Here is a 7,338-nt window from a genome sequence, read left to right as displayed (position 1 = left end):
ACCCCAATCTCCTCTCTGTCCCGAAAGTCCCTCCCTCGTCAGCAGAGTAACTCTCCCCCCCCCCCCCCCCAGCAACACCACTTTGTAACCTAGCCCCTGCCATATATTAATCATATGCACACCCCCCACTGTGCTTCCATAGACTAGCTCACCCAGCTAGCCTGGTGGCCCTCGCCTCCGGCGTCAAGAAGTCTCCCACCTATTGTTCCCTACTCCCCTCCCCCCGCCCATCGAAAACACTTCCCTCATCATACCGACCCCAAACAATCGCCCAATTAACGTAAGAGACAACCCAAAATGAAAAACCCACAAAAAAAACCCCAATAATGAAATCAACGTCATCAAAAGTAAAAACCCCCACTAAAACACCGAAAACCCATAGAAACCAAATAACTTTTACTTCCCCCATCTTCAACCAAACTCAAATGCAGAAGAGAAACGACAATCAAAACATATAAACGTCACTCAAAAAAGTTACAACTTAAAACAAAAAGTTCTCAGTTCAGCACCAGCCCTTTCTTCTTGACAAAGTCCATCACGTCTTCAGGCGATTCAAAATAATGGTGCTGGTCCTCGTGCATAACCCAAAGACGCACCGGGTATAGCAGCCCAGTTTCACCTTCTTCTTGAACAGGATCGCCTTAACTTGATTGAAGCCTGCCCTCCTTCTGGCCACCTCCATGCTCAGATCCTGAGGAAGGAGCAGCGCTCCGAAAGCTAGTGTTTGAAACAAACCTGTTGGACTTTAACCTGGTGTTGGCTTACTGTGCAGATCCTGATAAACACGCAAAATGCTATTGTCCCATTTGCAGCTCCGCGTACGCTTGGCCCACTGGAGAACACACTCCTTATCCAAAAACCCGTGGAACCGGACCACCATCGCCCTTGGGGGGTCCCCCGGCCACGGCTTCCTCACCATCGCTCTGTACACCCTGTCCACCTCCAACGGTCTGGGAAAAGCCCCCTTCCCCAGAAGCTTCTGAAACATACTCGCCAGAAACGCGCCAGCATCAGCCCCCTCCGGGAGACCAAAAATTCTAAAGTTCTGCCGGCGAGCTCTGGTCTCCAGATCTTCCACCTTCTCCAGCATCCCCTTTTTCTGATCCTTCAGCATCCCCACCTCCATCTCCATCACCATTTGGTGATATCCTGGTCCGCCAACGCTTTCTCCAGCTTCTGAATCGTCCGATTCTGGGCATCCAGCCTGCCCTCCAGCCGATCGATCGCTTCCTTTATCGGGTCAAGACAGTCCCGTTTCTGCCTAGCAAAGCCCTCTTGGATGACCTGCATCAGCTCCTCCGTTGATGGTTGGGCCGTCACAGCAGGGGTCCAAACATCAGCCATATTGTCTTCAGCCGCAACCTCCACCCAGCCCTTGCTTATCTTCTTATTTCTCCCCTTTCGATCCCTTGGGGTTCTTCGTTCCATACACCAATGTGTGGATCCAGTGCCAAATTGTCTTCACCTTCAAAGCCAGTGCTCAAAACTGCAAAAAAGCCGGGGAAAAAGAGTCCAAAAGTCCGGCCAGAGCGGGAGCCACCAAATGTGCGACTTACTCCCTCATAGCCACCACCGGAAGTCGCCTCATTGAATTCTTTGAGGATGTGATGAGACACATTGATGAAAGTCGGGCAATGGATGTGGTGTATATGGATTTCAGTAAGGCATTTGATAAGCTTCCCCATGGTAGGCTCATTCAGAAAGTTAGGGGGCATGGGATACAGAGAAATTTGGCTGTCTGGATACAGAATTGGCTGGCCAAAAGAAGACAATGAGTGGTAGTGAATGGAAAGTATTCCGCCTGGAAGTCAGTGACCAGCGGTGTCCCGCAAAGTTCTGTTCTAGGACCTCTGCTCTTTGTGGTTTTTATAAATGGCTTGGTGAGGAAGTGGAAGGGTGGGTTAGTAAGTTAGCCAATGACACGAAGGTTGGGGGAGTTGTAGATAGTGTTGAGGGTTGTTGCAGGTTACAGCAGGATATTGACAGGGTGCAGAGCTGGATTGAGAAGTGATAGATGGAGTTCAACCTTGATAAACGTGAAGTGATTAATTTTGGAAGTTCGAATTTGAATGCTAAATACAAGGTTAAAGGCAGGATTCTTGGAAGTGTGGAGGAACAGAGGGATCTTGGGGTCCACGTACATAGATCCCTCAAAGTTGCCACCCAGGTTGATAGGGTTGTTAAGAAGGCATATGGTATGTTGGCTTTCATTAACAGGGGGATTGAGTTTAAGAGCTGCAAGGTTTTGCTGCAGCTTTATAAAACTCTAGTTAGACCACACGGAATATTGTGTCCAGTTCTGGTCACCTCACTATAGGAAGGATGTGGATGCCTTGGAGAGGGTAGAGAGGAGATTTACCAGGATGCTGCCTGGACTGGAGGGCATGTCTTATGAAGAAAGGTTGAGGGAGCTAGGGCTTTTCTCACTGGAGTGAAGAAGGAAGAGAGATGATTTGATAGAGGTGTACAAGGTGATGAGAGGCATGAATAGAGTGGATAGCCAGAGACTTTTCCCCAGGGTGGAAATGGCTGTCACGGGGGGGGGGGGGGGACATCATTTAAAGGTGATTGGAGGAAGGTATAGGGGAGATATCAGAGGTCGGTTCTTTACACAGAGTGGTGAGTGCGTGGAATGCACTGCCAGCGGAGGTGGTGGAGTCAGAGTCATTAGGGACATTTAAGCGACTCTTAGACAGACACATGGACAGCAGTAAATTAAAGGAGTGTAGGTTAGGTTGATCTTAGATTAGGATAAATGGTCGGCACAACATCGTGGGCTGAAGGGCCTGTACTGTGTTGTACTTTTCCATGTTCTATGTTCTAATTGTCTCATCTTCACTTCTATAGCTGCTCCGTTAGATTATATATATTTATGACCCACACCCTGCTCTGTCGAACTTATGTCCACAAAGCTCTTGATCACCAAACTTCCCCTCTTGGACCTCACATTAGCCAAATATTGTTTATGGTTCTCTAGGGGCATTGTTCTTTTCTCTGTAAATCTGCCATTATCACCCCTCTCCTCAAAAAGCAATTCTTGACCCCACCATCTTTGCAAACTACCACCGCAGCTCCAACCTCTCTTTCTCGCCAAAGGGCGCCCCCCAAATCTGTTACCATCTTTAATGCAGCTAACTCCATGTTTGAACCCCTTCAAACAAATTCCGCCCGTCACAGTACCACAACAGCTCTTATCAAAGCAACAAATGGCATCGTATATGACTGTGACAAGGACAATTCGTCCTCAGTGTTGTCCTCAGCCAGTGTGCAGCCTTTGATACAGTTGACCATACCATCCAGCTCTAATGCCTCTCCACATTCGTCCAGCTGGGTGGGACTCCTTTCACCTGGTTCCATTCTTATCCATCTAATCATCGTCAGAGAATTCCATAATCTCCTCCAGCCCCATAACTCACCAACGTGTCTGCACCCCTCCAATTCTGGCCCCTTGAGCAGCCCTGAGTTTCATTGCTCCAGTCACTTAAAGGGAGGCAGTGGTGTAGTGGTATTCTCACTGGCCTAGTAATCTAGTGACTCCAGGGCAAAGCTCTGGGGACCCAGGTTCAAATCCCACCAGGGCAGATGGTGAAATTTGAATGCCATTAAAAAATCTGGAACTAAAAGCCTAATGATGACCTTGCAGCCATTGTCATAAAAACCCATCTGGTTTAGTAATGCCCTTTAGGGAAGGAAATCTGGCCCATATATGACTCCAGACCCTGAATTAGGAATGGGCAACAAATGTAGGCCCATAGGTGATGAATGAATCTTTGTTTTTCAAAATTAATGGCTGTGTCTTCAGCTACCTTTTTTTTAAAATTTAGATTACCCAATTATTTTTTTCCAATTAAGGGGCAATTTAGCGTGGCCAATCCACCTAGCCTGCACATCTTTTGGGTTGTGCGGGTGAATCCCACGCCAACACGGGGAGAATGTGCAAACTCCACACGGACAGTGACCCAGAGCCGGGATTCAAACCCGGGTCCTCAGCGCCGTAGGCAGCAATGCTAACCACTGTGCCACCGTGCCACCTGTTCAGCTACTTTTTTAAAACTTCATCACGAACAGCCCTTGAACTAAGATTGTTGCCTGGACCCCAAGACCTGCCTTTATCTTCGTTCACTCTATCTTCCTTTCGGTAATTCCACTTTTACCAAATGCTTTTTGATCATCTTATGGGCTGGAGTCTCCGATTTTGAGGCCATGTCCGGAGGAACATAGTCTTACGATGAAAAAGTCGGCGCTGCCCCTGCACCAATGATCCGCCACGTGGGGGGCTGGCAGCAGCTCCACGTAAATCCCCCCCCAGTGTTCCCGACAGAAATGGTCGGGACATTGCTGGGTCCCTGGCAGTGCATGCATACGACAATGACCTGCAGCGGTCGCGCAGTACAACATGGCGCCGGCCACACGCAGATCCGGCCTGCCAGATAGTGCCCCTCTTTCACACCGCTAGCCACCCCTGGACCACCCACCACCAGTCCACCGAGCCCCCGCCAAAGCCCCCCCCCCCCCCCCCCCCCCCCCCCCCCGGTCAGCGGAGCGGCTTGCCCCCTGACTGTGGCAGCGCTGGACACAGTCGGCAGCTGACACACAGGGTTGACGAAAACTCAGACCATAAGTGACCCACGCCGTAAGGATGTCGGCCCATTAAGGGTGGAGCATCGGTGGAGGGCCTTCAGGTGACGTCCTGAGGCCGTCCCAACGGCATGCGGCGTATTCACCGTCGTTTAGGAGGGGGCAGAGCATTCGAAAACAGGCACAGCCCCAATTTCGGTGTCAAAAGGGATTCCCCACCGGATCGCAAAGGCGATTTCGACATCGGCAGCATAGAATCCTTCCCTGTATCTTCGTATGTGGCTCAGCATCATATTTCAATCAATAATGCTTTTATGAAGGGCAGCACGGTGGCGCAGTGAGTAGCGCTGCTGCCTCACGGCGCCGAGGTCCCAGGTTCGATCCCGGCTCTGGGTCACTGTCCGTGTGGAGTTTGCACATTCTCCCCGTGTTTGCGTGGGTTTCGCCCCCACAACCCAAAAAGGTGCAAGCTAGGTGGATTGGCCACTCTAAATTGCCCCTTAATTGGAAAAATGATTGGGTACACTAAATTTATAAAAAAAAAAAAATAATGCTTTTATGAAGTGTCTTGGGACATTGTAGGATTTGTTTTAAATTCAAAATTGAAGGGCAATTTAGCGTGGACAATCCACCTACCCTGCACATCTTCGAGTTGTGGGGATGAGACCCACACGGACACGGGGAGAATGTGCAAACTCCACACAGACAGTGACCCAAGGCCGAGATCGAGCCCAGGTCCTTGGTGGCGTGAGGCAGCAGTGCTAACCACTGTGCCACAGTGCTGCCCCGACATTTTATGATTTTAAAGCTGCTATATAAATATGTTGTTGTTGAATGCTGTTGAATTATATTCCTGGTGTCATTTGTCCTGCCAGGGTTGATCCCTCTTAGTGAATGGCAGAGCAGATTTGAAGGCCAAGTGGCCTACTCCAGCTCCTAACTTGGATATTCATATGTAAAAATTAACTTTTCATATCATTCCTGCAGTTAAACCTTTGTTGTTTTCTATTATATTCGTGACCTCTGCTAAATTTTCCCTGCGCTGGCCCCAGTATATCAGTTTCTCCCTGTTTTCAGGGCAGTCAAGGTGTGCTCTCAACACTTGCCTGATTGCTGGAGTTGCCAATCCCCAGGCATTGAGTCTTCAGAATTGAAAAGCAATCTCCACGGTACTGCTGTTTACAAACCAAGAGGAAAATTGTCGGGACTTTCAGAAGATTGTGTTTTGTTTGTCATTTTCTTTGAACATTACTCTTTACCAGGTATGAAAATATTGAAAATGGACAGAAAAGGTCTGTTTGGCGGACAGTCAAGATTCATCCAATTGGGTGATGAGTCTTTTTGCTTCCCATTGGTTCGTATGTCACAAGGATGAATGTGTTGGCCAATGAATGGCCGGAGCTTAAGGTCAAGCCATGTGATGACGCCTCCTGGAATACACTTAATCACATTTGGCAACCCTACTCATAGTTGTCTTCTGACGTGAAGGTCTGAAAAATTAAACCCTCCCATTTCTGGGTAATGGTCTGGCAAGTTCAGTTGTGTAAGGCCACTCCATCAGGTCTGCACCAGAATGGGTCACCTCCATTTTTGCCATGATTTCCCTGGCTGGCTGACTTATATGACTTTCTTCGGCTGGAAAAGGGCATGTACCAATTAAAGGGTTCAGTAGAGGTTTTGAGGCTGGGTGGGGAATGTTTGTGGCCGTGTTTGAAATGAAATGAAAATGAAAATGGAGCGAAATGAAACTCGCTTATTGTCACAATAGGCTTCAAGTGAAGTTACTGTGAAAAGCCCCTAGTCACCACATTCCGACGACGCCTGTTCGGGAAGGCTAGTACGGGAATTGAACCGTGCTGCTGGCCTGCCTTGGTCTGCTTTAAAAGCCAGTGATTTAGCCCTGTGCTAAAGCAGCCCCACTGTGCTAAACCAGTCCCACAGAGCTGTTTGTCGCCGTGGGGGGGGGGGGGGGGGGGGGTTTGGGAGGGGGGGTGGAGGGGGTTGGAGAGTATTCTCTCTGAATTGTTTATGTTTTATAACCTTACATGAGTTTGGGATAAAATACATTTTTTAAAAAAGGCACGAACACCACGGATGATTGATCTCAAATTCCCGGAAGGTGGAGAATGGGAGGCTAGCCAAATGTGCTTTGAATAGTCTTGTCTAAAGGAATGGCACAGAATCTTACAGCACTGAAGGAGGCTCTTCAGCCCATCATGTTTGTGGTGGCTCTTTCGAATTGTTATCGTTATCCAGTTAGTTGCACCGTGTCGCTCATTCTTAAAGCCGCATCAAGCAGTGCTTCGACCCCTTAGAAAGGACCTTTTTATAGACTGTGTTAAAGGTGCCAGTCATTGAAACTAAAATAAAACGGGACTGAAAAAATAGTCACGGTAGTGTACACAGATACACAAAAGCAGTTGGCGACCACAAAATTGGGTGTAAGGCTGAGTTTATGGAGGAAATGACTCCTAAAATAGATTCAGAACCTTCAAATGGTAGAGAACTACTTCCCACAACGTGCAAGGGAGGTCGTGCTGTACCGGATGTCTCCACTGACGATGTATTGGATGATCTTGGATCTTTGATTTGTAGACAATTTGGACTGTCTGAAGTTGCCACAAAAATGGAATCAAAATATGATATCCCCAAAGGACAATGGTCCCTTGATAATATCAAGAAGGAATGGGGGAAAACCACAGGGTTAAATGGTGGGAAATGCATGAAATGATCTTTTGCACTAACGGCACAGCTCCAAAA

Source organism: Scyliorhinus canicula, chromosome 16, assembly GCF_902713615.1.
Source record: "Scyliorhinus canicula chromosome 16, sScyCan1.1, whole genome shotgun sequence".
NCBI classification, from domain to species: Eukaryota; Metazoa; Chordata; class Chondrichthyes; order Carcharhiniformes; family Scyliorhinidae; genus Scyliorhinus; species Scyliorhinus canicula.
Note: the sequence above shows the minus strand (reverse complement) of the source record.